Here is a 15,569-nt window from a genome sequence, read left to right as displayed (position 1 = left end):
ATTCTAAACGACATAATAAAAAGTCAACCGCACCTTGGATTCCCAGACAGTCTCCCACACTGGTACTAGCGAGGCCTTAAGCTGTGTAACTTCTGCGAACTGACGAGAGCAGGCACATTCAGCTTAGAATGGCCATTGACAATAAATGCTTTAATCCATAGTCCATTTTAATCGATTGTGAAACAAATCTAAACGACATAATAAAAAGTCAACCGCACAATGGATTCCCAGACAGTCTCCCACACTGGTACTAGCGAGGCCTTAAGCTGTGTAACTTCTGCGATCTGACGAGAGAAGGAACATTCAGCTTAGAATGGCCATTGACGTTAAATGCTTTAATCCATAGTCCTATTTAATCTATTGTGAAACAAAATCTAAACGACATAATAAAAAGTCAACTGCACCATGGATTACCAGACAGTCTCCCACACTGGTACTAGCGAGGCCTTAAGCTGTGTAACTACTGCGATCTGACGAGAGCAGGCACATGCAGCTTAGAATTGCAATTGACAATAAATGCTTTAATCCATAGTCCTTTTTAATCGATTGTGAAACAAAATCTAAACGACATAATAAAATGGCAACCGCACCACGGATTCCCAGACAGTCTCTCACACTGGTACTAGCGAGGCCTTAAGCTGTGTAACTTCTGCGATCTGACGAGAGCAGGGACATTCAGTTTAGAATGGCCATTGACATTAAATGCTTTAATCCATAGTCCTTTTTAATCGATTGTGAAACAAAATCTAAACGACATAATAAAAAGTCAACCGCACCACGGATTCCCAGACAGTCTCCCACACTGGTACTAGCGAGGCCTTAAGCTGTGTAACTTCTGCGTTCTGACGAGAGCAGGCACATTCAGCTTAGAATGGCCATTGACATTAAAAGCCTTAATCCATAGTCCTATTTAATCTACTGTGAAACAAAATCTAAACAACATAATAAAAAGTCAACCGCACCACGGATTCCCAGACAGTCTCCCACACTGGTACTAGCGAGGCCTTAAGCTGTGTAACTTTTGCGATCTGACGAGAGCAGGGACATTCAGCTTAGAATGGCCATTGACATTAAAGGCTTTAATCCATAGTCCTTTTTAATCGATTGTGAAACATAATCTAAACGACATAATAAAAAGTCAACCGCACCACGGATTCCCAGACAGTCTCCCACACTGGTACTAGCGAGGCCTTAAGCGGTGTAACTTCTGCGTTCTGACGAGAGCAGGCACATTCAGCTTAGAATGGCCATTGACATTAAAAGCCTTATTCCATAGTCCTATTTAATCTACTGTGAAACAAAATCTAAACAACATAATAAAAAGTCAACCGCACCACGGATTCCCAGACAGTCTCCCACACTGGTACTAGCGAGGCCTTAAGCTGTGTAACTTCTGCGATCTGACAAGAGCAGGCACATTCAGTTTAGAATGGCCATTGACATTAAATGCTTTAATCCATAGTCCTTTTTAATCGATTGTGAAACAAAATCTAAACGACATAATAAAAAGTCAACCGTACCACGGATTCCCAGACAGTCTCCCACACTGGTACTAGCGAGGCCTTAAGCTGTGTAACTTCTGCGATCTGACGAGAGCAGGGACATTCAGCTTAGAATGGCCATTAAGATTAAATGCTTTAATCCATAGTCCTTTTTAATCGATTGTGAAACAAAATCTAAACGACATAATAAAAATTCAACCGCACCACGGATTCCCAGACAGTCTCCCACACTGTACTAGCGAGGCCTTAAGCTGTGTAACTTCTGCGATCTGACGAGAGCAGGCACATTCAGCTTAGAATGGCAATTGACGTTAAATGTTTTAATCCATAGTCCTATTTAATCTATTGTGAAACAAAATAATAAAAAGTCAACCGCACCACGGATTCCCAGACAGTCTCCCACACTGGTACTAGCGAGGCGTTAAGCTGTTTAACTTCTGCGATCTAACGAGAGCATGCACATTCAGCTTAGAATGGCCATTGACATTAAATACTTTAATCCATAGTCCTTTTTAATCGATTGTGAAACAAAATCTAAACGACATAATAAAAAGTCAACCGCACCACGGATTCCCAGACAGTCTCCCACACTGGTACTAGCGAGGCCTTAAGCTGTATAACTTCTGCGATCTGTCGAGAGCAGGCACATTCAGCTTAGAATGGCCATTGACTTTAAAAGCCTTAATCCATAGTCCTTTTTAATCGATTGTGAAACAAATTCTAAACGACATAATAAAAAGTCAACCGCACCACGGATTCCCAGACAGTCTCCCACACTGGTACTAGCGAGGCGTTAAGCCGTGTAACTTCTGCGATCTGACGAGAGCAGGTACATTCAGCTTAGAATGGCCATTGACATTAAAAGCCTTAATCCATAGTCCTATTTAATCTATTGTGAAACAAAATCTAAACAACATAATAAAAAGTCAACCGCACCACGCATTCCCAGACAGTCTCCCACACTGGTACCAGCGAGACCTTAAGCTGTGTAACTTCTGCGAACTGACGAGAGCAGGGACATTCAGCTTAGAATGGCCATTGACATTAAATGCTTTAATCCATAGTCCTTTTTAATCGATTGTGAAACAAAATCTAAACGACATAATAAAAAGGCAACCGCACCACGGATTCCCAGACAGTCTCCCACACTGGTACTAGCGAGGCCTTAAGCTGTGTAACTTCTGCGTTCTGACGAGAGCAGGCACATTCAGCAAGGAATGGCCGTTGACGTTAAATGCTTTAATCCATAGTCCTATTTAATCTATTGTGAAACAAAATCTAAACGCCAAAATAAAAAGGCAACCGCACCACGGATTCCCAGACAGTCTCCCACACTGGTACTAGCGAGGCCTTAAGCTGTGTAACTTCTGCGATCTGACGAGAGCAGGGACATTCAGCTTAGAATGGCCATTGACATTAAATGCTTTAATCCATAGTCCTTTTTAATCGATTGTGAAACAAAATCTAAACGACATAATAAAAATTCAACCGCACCACGGATTCCCAGACAGTCTCCCACACTGGTACTAGCGAGGCCTTAAGCTGTGTAACTTCTGCGTTCTGACGAGAGCAGGCACATTCAGCTTAGAATGGCCATTGACGTTAAATGCTTTAATCCATAGTCCTATTTAATCTATTGTGAAACAAAATCTAAACGCCATAATAAAAAGTCAACCGCACCACGGATTCCCAGACACTCTCCCACACTGGTACTAGCGAGGGCTTAAGCTGTGTAACTTCTGCGATCTGACGAAAGCAGGCACATTCAGCTTAGAATGGCCATTGACATTAAATGCTTTAATCCATAGTCATTTTTAATCGATTGTGAAACAAAATCTAAACGACATAATAAAAATTCAACCGTACCACGGATTCCCAGACAGTCTCCCACACTGGTACTAGCGAGGCCTTAAGCTGTGTAACTTCTGCGATCTGACGAGTGCAGGCACATTCAGCTTAGAATGGCCATTGACATTGAATCCTTTAATCCATAGTCCTTTTTAATCGATTGTGAAACAAAATCTAAACGACATAATAAATAGTCAGCCGCACCACGGATTCCCAGACAGTCTCCCACACTCGTACTAGCGAGGCATTAAGCTGTGTAACTTCTGCGATCTGACGAGAGCAGTGACATTCAGCTTAGAATGGCCATTGATATTAAATGCTGTAATCCATAGTCCTTTTTAATCGATTGTGAAACAAAATCTAAACGACATAATAAAAATTCAACCGCAGCACGGATTCCCAGACAGTCTCCCACACTGGTACTAGCGAGGCCTTAAGCTGTCTAACTTCTGCGATCTGATGAGAGCAGGCACATTCAGCTTAGAATGGCCATTGGTGTTAAATGATTTAATCCATAGTCCTATTTAATCTATTGTGAAACAAAATCTAAACGACATAATAAAAAGTCAACCGCACCACGGATTCCCAGACAGTCTCCCACACTGGTACTAGCGAGGCTTTAAGCTGTGTAACTTCTGCGATCTGACGAGAGCAGGCACATTCAGCTTAGAATGGCCATTGACATTAAAAGCATTAATCCATAGTCCTTTTTAATCGATTGTGAAACAAAATCTAAACGACATAATAAAAAGTCAACCGCACCACGGATTCCCAGACAGTCTCCCACACTGGTACTAGCGAGGCCTTAAGCTGTGTAACTTCTGCGATCTGACGAGAGCAGGGACATTCAGCTTAGAATGGCCATTGACATTAAATGCTTTAATCCATAGTCCTTTTTAATCGATTGTGAAACAAAATCTAAACGACATAATAAAAATTCAACCGCACCACGGATTCCCAGACAGTCTCCCACAATGGTACTAGCGAGGCCTTAAGCTGTGTAACTTCTGCGATCTGACGAGAGCAGGCACATTCAGCTTAGAATGGCCATTGACGTTAAATGCTTTAATCCATAGTCCTATTTAATCTATTGTGAAACAAAATCTAAACGACATAATAAAAAGTCAACTTCACCACGGATTCCCAGACAGTCTCCCACACTGGTACTAGCGAGGCCTTAAGCTGTGTAACTTCTGCGATCTGACGAGAGCAGGCACATTCAGCTTAGAATGACCATTGACATTAAATGCTTTAATCCATAGTCCTTTTTAATCGATTGTGAAACAAAATCTAAACGACATAATAAAAAGTCAACCGCACCACTGATTCCCATACAGTCTCCCACACTGGTACTAGCGAGGCCTTAAGCTGTGTAACTTCTGCGATCTGACGAGAGCAGGCACATTCAGCTTAGAATGGCCATTGACATTAAATGCTTTAATCCATAGTCCTTTTTAATCGATTGTGAAACAAAATCTAAACGACATAATAAAAAGTCAACCGCACCACGGATTCCCAGACAGTCTCCCACACTGGTACTAGCGAGGCCTTAAGTTGTGTAACTTCTGCGATCTGACGAGAGCAGGGACATTCATCTTAGAATGGCCATTGACATTAAATGCTTTAATCCATAGTCCTTTTTAATCGATTGTGAAACAAAATCTAAACGACATAATAAAAATTCAACCGCACCACGGATTCCCAGACAGTCTCTCACACTGGTACTAGCGAGGCCTTAAGCTGTGTAACTTCTGCGATGTGACGAGAGCAGGCACATTCAGCTTAGAATGGCCATTGACGTTAAATGCTTTAATCCATAGTCCTATTTAATCTATTGTGAAACAAAATCTAAACGACATAATAAAAAGTCAACCGCACCACGGATTCCCAGACAGTCTCCCACACTGGTACTAGCGAGGCGTTAAGCTGCGTAACTTCTGCGATCTAACGAGAGCAGGCACATTCAGCTTAGAATGGCCATTGACATTAAATGCTTTAATCCATAGTCCTTTTTAATCGATTGTGAAACAAAATCTAAACGACATAATAAAAAGTCAACCGCACCACGGATTCCCAGACAGTCTCCCACACTGGTACTAGCGAGGCCTTAAGCTGTGTAACTTCTGCGATCTGACGAGAGCAGGCACATTCAGCTTAGAATGGCCATTGACATCAAAAGCCTTAATCCATAGTCCTATTTAATCTATTGTGAAACAAAATCTAAACAACATAATAAAAAGTCAACCGCACCACGGATTCCCAGACAGTCTCCCCCACTGGTACTAGCGAGGCCTTAAGCTGTGTAACTTCTGCGATTTGACGAGAGCAGGCACATTCAGCTTAGAATGGCCATTGACATTAAATGCTTTAATCCATAGTCCTTTTTAATCGATTGTGAAACAAAATCTAAACGACATAATAAAAAGTCAACCGCACCACGGATTCCCAGGTAGTCTCCCACACTGGTACTAGCGAGGCCTTAAGCTGTGTAACTTCTGCGATCTGACGAGAGCAGGGACATTCAGCTTAGAATGGCCATTGACATTAAATGCTTTAATCCATAGTCCTTTTTAATCGATTGTGAAACAAAATCTAAACGACATAATAAAAAGTCAACCGCACCACGGATTCCCAGACAGTCTCCCACACTGGTACTAGCGAGGCGTTAAGCTGTGTAACTTCTGCGATCTAACGAGAGCAGGCACATCCAGCTTAGAATGGCCATTGACATTAAATGTTTTAATCCATAGTCCTTTTTAATCGATTGTGAAACAAAATCTAAACGACATAATCAAAAGTCAACCGCACCACGGATTCCCAGACAGTCTCCCACACTGGTACTAGCGAGGCCTTAAGCTGTGTAACTTCTGTGATCTGACGAGAGCAGGCACATCCAGCTTAGAATGGCCATTGACATTAAATGCTTTAATCCATAGTCCTTTTTAATCGATTGTGAAACAAAATCTAAACGACATAATAAAAAGTCAACCGCACCACGGATTCCCAGACAGTCTCCCACACTGGTACTAGCGAGGCCTTAAGCTGTGTAACTTCTGCGATCTGACGAGAGCAGGGACATTCAGCTTAGAATGGCCATTGACATTAAATGCTTTAATCCATAGTCCTTTTTAATCGATTGTGAAACAAAATCTAAACGACATAATAAAAATTCAACCGCACCACGGATTCCCAGACAGTCTACCACACTGGTACTAGCGAGGCCTTAAGCTGTGTAACTTCTGCGTTCTGACGAGAGCAGGCACATTCAGCTTAGAATGGCCATTGACGTTAAATGCTTTAATCCATAGTCCTATTTAATCTATTGTGAAACAAAATCTAAACGCCATAATAAAAAGTCAACCGCACCACGGATTCCCAGACAGTCTCCCACACTGGTACTAGCGAGGGCTTAAGCTGTGTAACTTCTGCGATCTGACGAGAGCAGGGACAGTCAGCTTAGAATGGCCATTGACATTAAAAGCTTTAATCCATAGTCCTTTTTAATCGATTGTGAAACAAAATCTAAACGACATAATAAAAATTCAACCGCACCACGGATTCCCAGACAGTCTACCACACTGGTACTAGCGAGGCCTTAAGCTGTGTAACTTCTGCGTTCTGACGAGAGCAGGCACATTCAGCTTAGAATGGCCATTGACGTTAAATGCTTTAATCCATAGTCCTATTTAATCTATTGTGAAACAAAATCTAAACGACATAATAAAAATTCAACCGCACCACGGATTCCCAGACAGTCTCCCACACTGGTACTAGCGAGGCCTTAAGCTGTGTAACTTCTGCGATCTGACGAGTGCAGGCACATTCAGCTTAGAATGGCCATTGACATTGAACGCTTTAATCCATAGTCCTTTTTAATCGATTGTGAAACAAAATCTAAACGACATAATAAAAAGTCAGCCGCACCACGGATTCCCAGACAGTCTCCCACACTGGTACTAGCGAGGCATTAAGCTGTGTAACTTCTGCGATCTGACGAGAGCAGGGACATTCAGCTTAGAATGGCCATTGACATTAAATGCTGTAATCCATAGTCCTTTTTAATCGATTGTGAAACAAAATCTAAACGACATAATAAAAATTCAACCGCAGCACGGATTCCCAGACAGTCTCCCACACTGGTACTAGCGAGGCCTTAAGCTGTGTAACTTCTGCGATCTGACGAGAGCAGGCACATTCAGCTTAGAATGGCCATTGACGTTAAATGATTTAATCCATAGTCCTATTTAATCTATTGTGAAACAAAATCTAAACGACATAATAAAAAGTCAACCGCACCACGGATTCCCAGACAGTCTCCCACACTGGTACTAGCGAGGCTTTAAGCTGTGTAACTTCTGCGATCTGACAAGAGCAGGCACATTCAGCTTAGAATGGCCATTGACATTAAAAGCTTTAATCCATAGTCCTTTTTAATCGATTGTGAAACAAAATCTAAACGACATAATAAAAATTCAACCGCACCACGGATTCCCAGACAGTCTCCCACACTGGTACTAGCGAGGCCTTAAGCTGTGTAACTTCTGCGATCTGACGAGAGCAGGCACATTCAGCTTAGAATGGCCATTGACATTAAATGCTTTAATCCATAGTCCTTTTTAATCGATTGTGAAACAAAATCTAAACGACATAATAAAATTTCAACCGCACCACGGATTCCCAGACAGTCTCCCACAATGGTACTAGCGAGGCCTTAAGCTGTGTAACTTCTGCGATCTGACGAGAGCAGGCACATTCAGCTTAGAATGGCCATTGATGTTAAATGCTTTAATCCATAGTCCTATTTAATCTATTGTGAAACAAAATCTAAACGACATAATAAAAAGTCAACCGCACCATGGATTCCCAGACAGTCTCCCACACTGGTACTAGCGAGGCGTTAAGCTGTGTAACTTCTGCGTTCTAACGAGAGGAGGCACATCCAGCTTAGAATGGCCATTGACATTAAATGCTTTAATCCATAGTCCTTTTTAATCGATTGTGAAACAAAATCTAAACGACATAATAAAAAGTCAACCGCACCACAGATTCCCAGACAGTCTCCCACACTGGTACTAGCGAGGCCTTAAGCTGTGTAACTTCTGCGATCTGACGAGCGCAGGCACATTCAGCTTAGAATTGCCATTGACATTAAAAGCCTTAATCCATAGTCCTATTTAATCTATTGTGAAACAAAATCTAAACATAATAAAAAGTCAACCGCACCACGGATTCCCAGACAGTCTCCCACACTGGTACTAGCGAGGCCTTAAGCTGTGTAACTTCTGCGATGTGACGAGAGCAGGGACATTCAGCTTAGAATGGCCATTGACATTAAAAGCCTTAATCCATAGTCCTATTTAATCTATTGTGAAACAAAATCTAAACATAATAAAAAGTCAACCGCACCATGGATTCCCAGACAGTCTCCCACACTGGTACTAGCGAGGCCTTAAGCTGTGTAACTTCTGCGTTCTGACGAGAGCAGGCACATTCAGCTTAGAATGGCCATTGACGTTAAATGCTTTAATCCATAGTCCTATTTAATCTATTGTGAAACAAAATCTAAACGACATAATAAAAAGTCAACTTCACCACGGATTCCCAGACAGTCTCCCACACTGGTACTAGCGAGGCCTTAAGCTGTGTAACTTCTGCGATGTGACGAGAGCAGGCACATTCAGCTTAGAATGGCCATTGACGTTAAATGTTTTAATCCATAGTCCTATTTAATCTATTGTGAAACAAAATCTAAACGACATAATAAAAAGTCAACCGCACCACGGATTCCCAGACAGTCTCCCACACTGGTACTAGCGAGGCGTTAAGCTGCGTAACTTCTGCGATCTAACGAGAGCAGGCACATTCAGCTTAGAATGGCCATTGACATTAAATGCTTTAATCCATAGTCCTATTTAATCTATTGTGAAACAAAATCTAAACGACATAATAAAAAGTCAACCGCACCACCGATTCCCAGACAGTCTCCCACACTGGTACTAGCGAGGCGTTAAGCTGCGTAACTTCTGCGATCTAACGAGAGCAGGCACATTCAGCTTAGAATGGCCATTGACATTAAATGCTTTAATCCATAGTCCTTTTTAATCGATTGTGAAACAAAATCTAAACGACATAATAAAAAGTCAACCGCACCACGGATTCCCAGACAGTCTCCCACACTGGTACTAGCGAGGCCTTAAGCTGTGTAACTTCTGCGATCTGAAGAGAACAGGCACATTCAGCTTAGAATGGCCATTGACATCAAAAGCCTTAATCCATAGTCCTATTTAATCTATTGTGAAACAAAATCTAAACAACATAATAAAAAGTCAACAGCACCACGGATTCCCAGACAGTCTCCCACACTGGTACTAGCTAGGCCTTAAGCTGTGTAACTTCTGCGATCTGACGAGAGCAGGCACATTCAGCTTAGAATGGCCATTGACATTAAATGCTTTAATCCATAGTCCTTTTTAATCGATTGTGAAACAAAATCTAAACGACATAATAAAATGTCAACCGCACCACGGATTCCCAGCCAGTCTCCCACACTGGTACTAGCGAGGCCTTAAGCTGTGTAACTTCTGCGATCTGACGAGAGCAGGGACATTCAGCTTGGAATGGCCATTGACATAAAATGCTTTAATCCATAGTCCTTTTTAATCGATTGTGAAACAAAATCTAAACGACATAATAAAAAGTCAACCGCACCACGGATTCCCAGACAGTCTCCCACACTGGTACTAGCGAGGCGTTAAGCTGTGTAACTTCTGCGATCTAACGAGAGCAGGCACATCCAGCTTAGAATGGCCATTGACATTAAATGTTTTAATCCATAGTCCTTTTTAATCGATTGTGAATCAAAATCTAAACGACATAATAAAAAGTCAACCGCACCACGGATTCCCAGACAGTCTCCCACACTGGTACTAGCGAGGCCTTAAGCTGTGTAACTTCTGCGATCTGACGAGAGCAGGCACATCCAGCTTAGAATGGCCATTGACATTAAATGCTTTAATCCATAGTCCTTTTTAATCGATTGTGAAACACAATCTAAACGACATAATAAAAAGTCAACCGCACCACGGATTCCCAGACAGTCTCCCACACTGGTACTAGCGAGGCCTTAAGCTGTGTAACTTCTGCGATCTGACGAGAGCAGGGACATTCAGCTTAGAATGGCCATTGACATTAAATGCTTTAATCCATAGTCCTTTTTAATCGATTGTGAAACAAAATCTAAACGACATAATAAAAATTCAACCGCACCACAGATTCCCAGACAGTCTACCAGACTGGTACTAGCGAGGCCTTAAGCTGTGTAACTTCTGCGTTCTGACGAGAGCAGGCACATTCAGCTTAGAATGGCCATTGACGTTAAATGCTTTAATCCATAGTCCTATTTAATCTATTGTGAAACAAAATCTAAACGCCATAATAAAAAGTCAACCGCACCACGGATTCCCAGACAGTCTCCCACACTGGTACTAGCGAGGCCTTAAGCTGTGTAACTTCTGCGATCTGACGAGAGCAGGCACATTCAGCTTAGAATGGCCATTGAAAATAAATGCTTTAATCCATAGTCCTTTTTAATCGATTGTGAAACAAAATCTAAACGACATAATAAAAAGTCAACCGCACCACGGATTCCCAGACAGTCTCCCACACTGGTACTAGCGAGGCCTTAAGCTGTGTAACTTCTGCGATCTGACGAGAGCAGGCACATTCAGCTTAGAATGGCCATTGACATCAAAAGCCTTAATCCATAGTCCTATTTAATCTATTGTGAAACAAAATCTAAACAACATAATAAAAAGTCAACAGCACCACGGATTCCCAGACAGTCTCCCACACTGGTACTAGCGAGGCCTTAAGCTGTGTAACTTCTGCGATCTGACGAGAGCAGGCACATTCAGCTTAGAATGGCCATTGACATTAAATGCTTTAATCCATAGTCCTTTTTAATCGATTGTGAAACAAAATCTAAACGACATAATAAAATGTCAACCGCACCACGGATTCCCAGCCAGTCTCCCACACTGGTACTAGCGAGGCCTTAAGCTGTGTAACTTCTGCGATCTGACGAGAGCAGGGACATTCAGCTTAGAATGGCCATTGACATAAAATGCTTTAATCCATAGTCCTTTTTAATCGATTGTGAAACAAAATCTAAACGACATAATGAAAAGTCAACCGCACCACGGATTCCCAGACAGTCTCCCACACTGGTACTAGCGAGGCGTTAAGCTGTGTAACTTCTGCGATCTAACGAGAGCAGGCACATCCAGCTTAGAATGGCCATTGACATTAAATGTTTTAATCCATAGTCCTTTTTAATCGATTGTGAAACAAAATCTAAACGACATAATAAAAAGTCAACTGCACCACGGATTCCCAGACAGTCTCCCACACTGGTACTAGCGAGGCCTTAAGCTGTGTAACTTCTGCGATCTGACGAGAGCAGGCACATCCAGCTTAGAATGGCCATTGACATTAAATGCTTTAATCCATAGTCCTTTTTAATCGATTGTGAAACAAAATCTAAACGACATAATAAAAAGTCAACCGCACCACGGATTCCCAGACAGTCTCCCACACTGGTACTAGCGAGGCCTTAAGCTGTGTAACTTCTGCGATCTGACGAGAGCAGGGACATTCAGCTTAGAATGGCCATTGACATTAAATGCTTTAATCCATAGTCCTTTTTAATCGATTGTGAAACAAAATCTAAACGACATAATAAAAATTCAACCGCACCACGGATTCCCAAACAGTCTACCACACTGGTACTAGCGAGGCCTTAAGCTGTGTAACTTCTGTGTTCTGACGAGAGCAGGCACATTCAGCTTAGAATGGCCATTGACGTTAAATGCTTTAATCCATAGTCCTATTTAATCTATTGTGAAACAAAATCTAAACGCCATAATAAAAAGTCAACCGCACCACGGATTCCCAGACAGTCTCCCACACTGGTACTAGCGAGGGCTTAAGCTGTGTAACTTCTGCGATCTGACGAAAGCAGGCACATTCAGCTTAGAATGGCCATTGACATTAAATGCTTTAATCCATAGTCCTATTTAATCGATTGTGAAACAAAATCTAAACGACATAATAAAAATTCAACCGTACCACGGATTCCCAGACAGTCTCCCACACTGGTACTAGCGAGGCCTTAAGCTGTGTAACTTCTGCGATCTGACGAGTGCAGGCACATTCAGCTTAGAATGGCCATTGACATTGAATGCTTTAATCCATAGTCCTTTTTAATCGATTGTGAAACAAAATCTAAACGACATAATAAAAAGTCAGCCGCACCACGGATTCCCAGACAGTCTCCCACACTGGTACTAGCGAGGCATTTAGCTGTGTAACTTCTGCGATATGACGAGAGCAGGGACATTCAGCTTAGAATGGCCATTGACATTAAATGCTGTGATCCATAGTCCTTTTTAATCGATTGTGAAACAAAATCTAAACGACATAATAAAAATTCAACCGCAGCACGGATTCCCAGACAGTCTCCAACACTGGTACTAGCGAGGCCTTAAGCTGTGTAACTTCTGCGATCTGACGAGAGCAGGCACATTCAGCTTAGAATGGCCATTGACGTTAAATGATTTAATCCATAGTCCTATTTAATCTATTGTGAAACAAAATCTAAACGACATAATAAAAAGTCAACCGCACCACGGATTCCCAGACAGTCTCCCACACTGGTACTAGCGAGGCGTTAAGCTGTGTAACTTCTGCGTTCTAACGAGAGCAGGCACATCCAGCTTAGAATGGCCTTTGACATGAAATGCTTTAATCCATAGTCCTTTTTAATCGATTGTGAAACAAAATCTAAACGACATAATAAAAATTCAACCGCACCACGGATTCCCAGACAGTCTCCCACACTGGTACTAGCGAGGCCTTAAGCTGTGTAACTTCTGCGTTCTGACGAGAGCAGGCACATTCAGCTTAGAATGGCCATTGACGTTAAATGCTTTAATCCATAGTCCTATTTAATCTATTGTGAAACAAAATCTAAACGACATAATAAAAAGTCAACTTCACCACGGATTCCCAGACAGTCTCCCACACTGGTACTAGCGAGGCCTTAAGCTGTGTAACTTCTGCGATCTGACGAGAGCAGGCACATTCAGCTTAGAATGGCCATTGACATTAAATGCTTTAATCCATAGTCCTTTTTAATCGATTGTGAAACAAAATCTAAACGACATAATAAAAAGTCAACCGCACCACTGATTCCCATACAGTCTCCCACACTGGTACTAGCGAGGCCTTAAGCTGTGTAACTTCTGCGATCAGACGAGAGCAGGCACATTCAGCTTAGAATGGCCATTGACATTAAATGCTTTAATCCATAGTCCTTTTTAATCGATTGTGAAACAAAATCTAAACGACATAATAAAAAGACAACCGCACCACGGATTCTCAGACAGTCTCCCACACTGGTACTAGCGAGGCCTTAAGCTGTGTAACTTCTGCGATCTGACGAGAGCAGGGACATTCATTTAGAATGGCCATCGACATTAAATGCTTTAATCCATAGTCCTTTTTAATCGATTGTGAAACAAAATCTAAACGACATAATAAAAATTCAACCGCACCACGGATTCCCAGACAGTCTCTCACACTGGTACTAGCGAGGCCTTAAGCTGTGTAACTTCTGCGATGTGACGAGAGCAGGAACATTCAGCTTAGAATGGCCATTGACGTTAAATGCTTTAATCCATAGTCCTATTTAATCTATTGTGAAACAAAATCTAAACGACATAATAAAAAGTCAACCGCACCACGGATTCCCAGACAGTCTCCCACACTGGTACTAGCGAGGTGTTAAGCTGCGTAACTTCTGCGATCTAACGAGAGCAGGCACATTCAGCTTAGAATGGCCATTGACATTAAATGCTTTAATCCATAGTCCTTTTTAATCGATTGTGAAACAAAATCTAAACGACATAATAAAAAGTCAACCGCACCACGGATTCCCAGACAGTCTCCCACACTGGTACTAGCGAGGCCTTAAGCTGTGTAACTTCTGCGATCTGACGAGAGCAGGCACATTCAGCTTAGAATGGCCATTGACATCAAAAGCCTTAATCCATAGTCCTATTTAATCTATTGTGAAACAAAATCTAAACAACATAATAAAAAGTCAACCGCACCACGGATTCCCAGACAGTCTCCCACACTGGTACTAGCGAGGCCTTAAGCTGTGTAACTTCTGCGATTTGACGAGAGCAGGCACATTCAGCTTAGAATGGCCATTGACATTAAATGCTTTAATCCATAGTCCTTTTTAATCGATTGTGAAACAAAATCTAAACGACATAATAAAAAGTCAACCGCACCACGGATTCCCAGCCAGTCTCCCACACTGGTACTAGCGAGGCCTTAAGCTGTGTAACTTCTGCGATCTGACGAGAGCAGGGACATTCAGCTTAGAATGGCCATTGACATTAAATGCTTTAATCCATAGTCCTTTTTAATCGATTGTGAAACAAAATCTAAACGACATAATAAAAAGTCAACCGCACCACGGATTCCCAGACAGTCTCCCACACTGGTACTAGCGAGGCGTTAAGCTGTGTAACTTCTGCGATCTAACGAGAGCAGGCACATCCAGCTTAGAATGGCCATTGACATTAAATGTTTTAATCCATAGTCCTTTTTAATTGATTGTGAAACAAAATCTAAACGACATAATCAAAAGTCAACCGCACCACGGATTCCCAGACAGTCTCCCACACTGGTACTAGCGAGGCCTTAAGCTGTGTAACTTCTGCGATCTGACGAGAGCAGGCACATCCAGCTTAGAATGGCCATTGACATTAAATGCTTTAATCCATAGTCCTTTTTAATCGATTGTGAAACAAAATCTAAACGACATAATAAAAAGTCAACCGCACCACGGATTCCCAGACAGTCTCCCACACTGGTACTAGCGAGGCCTTAAGCTGTGTAACTTCTGCGTTCTGACGAGAGCAGGCACATTCAGCTTAGAATGGCCATTGACGTTAAATGCTTTCATCCATAGTCCTATTTAATCTATTGTGAAACAAAATCTAAACGCCATAATAAAAAGTCAACCGCACCACGGATTCCCAGACAGTCTCCCACACTGGTACTAGCGAGGGCTTAAGCTGTGTAACTTCTGCGATCTGACGAAAGCAGGCACATTCAGCTTAGAATGGCCATTGACATTAAATGCTT

At 42.1% G+C, this 15,569-nt stretch overlaps 70 pseudogenes; all 70 read right to left on the bottom strand.

Moving 5' to 3' along the window:
* Positions 1 to 21: 21 nt before the first annotated feature.
* Positions 22 to 140, bottom strand: LOC142669893 (5S ribosomal RNA; annotated as a pseudogene).
* A 624-nt stretch (positions 141 to 764) lies between these two features.
* Positions 765 to 883, bottom strand: LOC142670507 (5S ribosomal RNA; annotated as a pseudogene).
* Positions 884 to 950: 67 nt separating this feature from the next.
* LOC142669259 (5S ribosomal RNA) lies at positions 951 to 1,069 on the bottom strand (annotated as a pseudogene).
* A 67-nt stretch (positions 1,070 to 1,136) lies between these two features.
* LOC142670640 (5S ribosomal RNA) lies at positions 1,137 to 1,255 on the bottom strand (annotated as a pseudogene).
* A 67-nt stretch (positions 1,256 to 1,322) lies between these two features.
* LOC142669809 (5S ribosomal RNA) lies at positions 1,323 to 1,441 on the bottom strand (annotated as a pseudogene).
* Positions 1,442 to 1,508: 67 nt separating this feature from the next.
* On the bottom strand, positions 1,509 to 1,627 carry LOC142670109 (5S ribosomal RNA; annotated as a pseudogene).
* A 67-nt stretch (positions 1,628 to 1,694) lies between these two features.
* On the bottom strand, positions 1,695 to 1,812 carry LOC142669927 (5S ribosomal RNA; annotated as a pseudogene).
* A 56-nt stretch (positions 1,813 to 1,868) lies between these two features.
* On the bottom strand, positions 1,869 to 1,987 carry LOC142669651 (5S ribosomal RNA; annotated as a pseudogene).
* A 67-nt stretch (positions 1,988 to 2,054) lies between these two features.
* LOC142669169 (5S ribosomal RNA) lies at positions 2,055 to 2,173 on the bottom strand (annotated as a pseudogene).
* Positions 2,174 to 2,240: 67 nt separating this feature from the next.
* Positions 2,241 to 2,359, bottom strand: LOC142669524 (5S ribosomal RNA; annotated as a pseudogene).
* Positions 2,360 to 2,612: 253 nt separating this feature from the next.
* On the bottom strand, positions 2,613 to 2,731 carry LOC142669698 (5S ribosomal RNA; annotated as a pseudogene).
* A 67-nt stretch (positions 2,732 to 2,798) lies between these two features.
* Positions 2,799 to 2,917, bottom strand: LOC142669182 (5S ribosomal RNA; annotated as a pseudogene).
* Positions 2,918 to 2,984: 67 nt separating this feature from the next.
* Positions 2,985 to 3,103, bottom strand: LOC142670603 (5S ribosomal RNA; annotated as a pseudogene).
* A 253-nt stretch (positions 3,104 to 3,356) lies between these two features.
* LOC142670079 (5S ribosomal RNA) lies at positions 3,357 to 3,475 on the bottom strand (annotated as a pseudogene).
* A 439-nt stretch (positions 3,476 to 3,914) lies between these two features.
* On the bottom strand, positions 3,915 to 4,033 carry LOC142669374 (5S ribosomal RNA; annotated as a pseudogene).
* A 67-nt stretch (positions 4,034 to 4,100) lies between these two features.
* LOC142670468 (5S ribosomal RNA) lies at positions 4,101 to 4,219 on the bottom strand (annotated as a pseudogene).
* Positions 4,220 to 4,286: 67 nt separating this feature from the next.
* On the bottom strand, positions 4,287 to 4,405 carry LOC142669274 (5S ribosomal RNA; annotated as a pseudogene).
* Positions 4,406 to 4,472: 67 nt separating this feature from the next.
* LOC142669515 (5S ribosomal RNA) lies at positions 4,473 to 4,591 on the bottom strand (annotated as a pseudogene).
* Positions 4,592 to 4,658: 67 nt separating this feature from the next.
* LOC142669060 (5S ribosomal RNA) lies at positions 4,659 to 4,777 on the bottom strand (annotated as a pseudogene).
* A 67-nt stretch (positions 4,778 to 4,844) lies between these two features.
* Positions 4,845 to 4,963, bottom strand: LOC142669344 (5S ribosomal RNA; annotated as a pseudogene).
* Positions 4,964 to 5,216: 253 nt separating this feature from the next.
* LOC142669512 (5S ribosomal RNA) lies at positions 5,217 to 5,335 on the bottom strand (annotated as a pseudogene).
* A 67-nt stretch (positions 5,336 to 5,402) lies between these two features.
* LOC142670170 (5S ribosomal RNA) lies at positions 5,403 to 5,521 on the bottom strand (annotated as a pseudogene).
* A 67-nt stretch (positions 5,522 to 5,588) lies between these two features.
* On the bottom strand, positions 5,589 to 5,707 carry LOC142670049 (5S ribosomal RNA; annotated as a pseudogene).
* Positions 5,708 to 5,774: 67 nt separating this feature from the next.
* LOC142669334 (5S ribosomal RNA) lies at positions 5,775 to 5,893 on the bottom strand (annotated as a pseudogene).
* A 67-nt stretch (positions 5,894 to 5,960) lies between these two features.
* Positions 5,961 to 6,079, bottom strand: LOC142669803 (5S ribosomal RNA; annotated as a pseudogene).
* A 67-nt stretch (positions 6,080 to 6,146) lies between these two features.
* Positions 6,147 to 6,265, bottom strand: LOC142669201 (5S ribosomal RNA; annotated as a pseudogene).
* Positions 6,266 to 6,332: 67 nt separating this feature from the next.
* On the bottom strand, positions 6,333 to 6,451 carry LOC142670466 (5S ribosomal RNA; annotated as a pseudogene).
* A 67-nt stretch (positions 6,452 to 6,518) lies between these two features.
* Positions 6,519 to 6,637, bottom strand: LOC142669478 (5S ribosomal RNA; annotated as a pseudogene).
* A 67-nt stretch (positions 6,638 to 6,704) lies between these two features.
* LOC142669902 (5S ribosomal RNA) lies at positions 6,705 to 6,823 on the bottom strand (annotated as a pseudogene).
* A 67-nt stretch (positions 6,824 to 6,890) lies between these two features.
* Positions 6,891 to 7,009, bottom strand: LOC142669477 (5S ribosomal RNA; annotated as a pseudogene).
* A 67-nt stretch (positions 7,010 to 7,076) lies between these two features.
* On the bottom strand, positions 7,077 to 7,195 carry LOC142669657 (5S ribosomal RNA; annotated as a pseudogene).
* Positions 7,196 to 7,262: 67 nt separating this feature from the next.
* Positions 7,263 to 7,381, bottom strand: LOC142670204 (5S ribosomal RNA; annotated as a pseudogene).
* A 67-nt stretch (positions 7,382 to 7,448) lies between these two features.
* LOC142670173 (5S ribosomal RNA) lies at positions 7,449 to 7,567 on the bottom strand (annotated as a pseudogene).
* Positions 7,568 to 7,634: 67 nt separating this feature from the next.
* On the bottom strand, positions 7,635 to 7,753 carry LOC142670038 (5S ribosomal RNA; annotated as a pseudogene).
* Positions 7,754 to 7,820: 67 nt separating this feature from the next.
* On the bottom strand, positions 7,821 to 7,939 carry LOC142669122 (5S ribosomal RNA; annotated as a pseudogene).
* Positions 7,940 to 8,006: 67 nt separating this feature from the next.
* Positions 8,007 to 8,125, bottom strand: LOC142669385 (5S ribosomal RNA; annotated as a pseudogene).
* Positions 8,126 to 8,378: 253 nt separating this feature from the next.
* On the bottom strand, positions 8,379 to 8,497 carry LOC142669994 (5S ribosomal RNA; annotated as a pseudogene).
* A 64-nt stretch (positions 8,498 to 8,561) lies between these two features.
* On the bottom strand, positions 8,562 to 8,680 carry LOC142670097 (5S ribosomal RNA; annotated as a pseudogene).
* A 64-nt stretch (positions 8,681 to 8,744) lies between these two features.
* LOC142670689 (5S ribosomal RNA) lies at positions 8,745 to 8,863 on the bottom strand (annotated as a pseudogene).
* Positions 8,864 to 9,116: 253 nt separating this feature from the next.
* Positions 9,117 to 9,235, bottom strand: LOC142669511 (5S ribosomal RNA; annotated as a pseudogene).
* A 67-nt stretch (positions 9,236 to 9,302) lies between these two features.
* LOC142670057 (5S ribosomal RNA) lies at positions 9,303 to 9,421 on the bottom strand (annotated as a pseudogene).
* A 67-nt stretch (positions 9,422 to 9,488) lies between these two features.
* On the bottom strand, positions 9,489 to 9,607 carry LOC142669057 (5S ribosomal RNA; annotated as a pseudogene).
* Positions 9,608 to 9,674: 67 nt separating this feature from the next.
* On the bottom strand, positions 9,675 to 9,793 carry LOC142669223 (5S ribosomal RNA; annotated as a pseudogene).
* A 67-nt stretch (positions 9,794 to 9,860) lies between these two features.
* Positions 9,861 to 9,979, bottom strand: LOC142669636 (5S ribosomal RNA; annotated as a pseudogene).
* A 67-nt stretch (positions 9,980 to 10,046) lies between these two features.
* Positions 10,047 to 10,165, bottom strand: LOC142669802 (5S ribosomal RNA; annotated as a pseudogene).
* A 67-nt stretch (positions 10,166 to 10,232) lies between these two features.
* On the bottom strand, positions 10,233 to 10,351 carry LOC142670348 (5S ribosomal RNA; annotated as a pseudogene).
* Positions 10,352 to 10,418: 67 nt separating this feature from the next.
* Positions 10,419 to 10,537, bottom strand: LOC142670465 (5S ribosomal RNA; annotated as a pseudogene).
* A 67-nt stretch (positions 10,538 to 10,604) lies between these two features.
* LOC142669953 (5S ribosomal RNA) lies at positions 10,605 to 10,723 on the bottom strand (annotated as a pseudogene).
* Positions 10,724 to 10,790: 67 nt separating this feature from the next.
* On the bottom strand, positions 10,791 to 10,909 carry LOC142670632 (5S ribosomal RNA; annotated as a pseudogene).
* Positions 10,910 to 10,976: 67 nt separating this feature from the next.
* On the bottom strand, positions 10,977 to 11,095 carry LOC142670157 (5S ribosomal RNA; annotated as a pseudogene).
* A 67-nt stretch (positions 11,096 to 11,162) lies between these two features.
* On the bottom strand, positions 11,163 to 11,281 carry LOC142670274 (5S ribosomal RNA; annotated as a pseudogene).
* Positions 11,282 to 11,348: 67 nt separating this feature from the next.
* Positions 11,349 to 11,467, bottom strand: LOC142669069 (5S ribosomal RNA; annotated as a pseudogene).
* Positions 11,468 to 11,534: 67 nt separating this feature from the next.
* On the bottom strand, positions 11,535 to 11,653 carry LOC142669800 (5S ribosomal RNA; annotated as a pseudogene).
* Positions 11,654 to 11,720: 67 nt separating this feature from the next.
* Positions 11,721 to 11,839, bottom strand: LOC142670365 (5S ribosomal RNA; annotated as a pseudogene).
* A 67-nt stretch (positions 11,840 to 11,906) lies between these two features.
* LOC142670464 (5S ribosomal RNA) lies at positions 11,907 to 12,025 on the bottom strand (annotated as a pseudogene).
* A 67-nt stretch (positions 12,026 to 12,092) lies between these two features.
* On the bottom strand, positions 12,093 to 12,211 carry LOC142670141 (5S ribosomal RNA; annotated as a pseudogene).
* A 67-nt stretch (positions 12,212 to 12,278) lies between these two features.
* On the bottom strand, positions 12,279 to 12,397 carry LOC142669840 (5S ribosomal RNA; annotated as a pseudogene).
* A 67-nt stretch (positions 12,398 to 12,464) lies between these two features.
* On the bottom strand, positions 12,465 to 12,583 carry LOC142670078 (5S ribosomal RNA; annotated as a pseudogene).
* A 439-nt stretch (positions 12,584 to 13,022) lies between these two features.
* Positions 13,023 to 13,141, bottom strand: LOC142670149 (5S ribosomal RNA; annotated as a pseudogene).
* A 67-nt stretch (positions 13,142 to 13,208) lies between these two features.
* Positions 13,209 to 13,327, bottom strand: LOC142670602 (5S ribosomal RNA; annotated as a pseudogene).
* A 67-nt stretch (positions 13,328 to 13,394) lies between these two features.
* LOC142669320 (5S ribosomal RNA) lies at positions 13,395 to 13,513 on the bottom strand (annotated as a pseudogene).
* Positions 13,514 to 13,580: 67 nt separating this feature from the next.
* Positions 13,581 to 13,699, bottom strand: LOC142669158 (5S ribosomal RNA; annotated as a pseudogene).
* A 438-nt stretch (positions 13,700 to 14,137) lies between these two features.
* Positions 14,138 to 14,256, bottom strand: LOC142669912 (5S ribosomal RNA; annotated as a pseudogene).
* A 67-nt stretch (positions 14,257 to 14,323) lies between these two features.
* LOC142670145 (5S ribosomal RNA) lies at positions 14,324 to 14,442 on the bottom strand (annotated as a pseudogene).
* A 67-nt stretch (positions 14,443 to 14,509) lies between these two features.
* Positions 14,510 to 14,628, bottom strand: LOC142669421 (5S ribosomal RNA; annotated as a pseudogene).
* Positions 14,629 to 14,695: 67 nt separating this feature from the next.
* LOC142670650 (5S ribosomal RNA) lies at positions 14,696 to 14,814 on the bottom strand (annotated as a pseudogene).
* A 67-nt stretch (positions 14,815 to 14,881) lies between these two features.
* Positions 14,882 to 15,000, bottom strand: LOC142669799 (5S ribosomal RNA; annotated as a pseudogene).
* Positions 15,001 to 15,067: 67 nt separating this feature from the next.
* Positions 15,068 to 15,186, bottom strand: LOC142670347 (5S ribosomal RNA; annotated as a pseudogene).
* A 67-nt stretch (positions 15,187 to 15,253) lies between these two features.
* LOC142670495 (5S ribosomal RNA) lies at positions 15,254 to 15,372 on the bottom strand (annotated as a pseudogene).
* A 67-nt stretch (positions 15,373 to 15,439) lies between these two features.
* On the bottom strand, positions 15,440 to 15,558 carry LOC142669839 (5S ribosomal RNA; annotated as a pseudogene).
* Between the last annotated feature and the right edge of the window lie 11 nt (positions 15,559 to 15,569).

The sequence above is a fragment of the Rhinoderma darwinii genome, assembly GCF_050947455.1.
Source record: "Rhinoderma darwinii isolate aRhiDar2 chromosome 1 unlocalized genomic scaffold, aRhiDar2.hap1 SUPER_1_unloc_15, whole genome shotgun sequence".
Lineage (NCBI taxonomy): Eukaryota > Metazoa > Chordata > Amphibia > Anura > Rhinodermatidae > Rhinoderma > Rhinoderma darwinii.
This window is presented reverse-complemented; position numbering and strand designations above follow the sequence as displayed.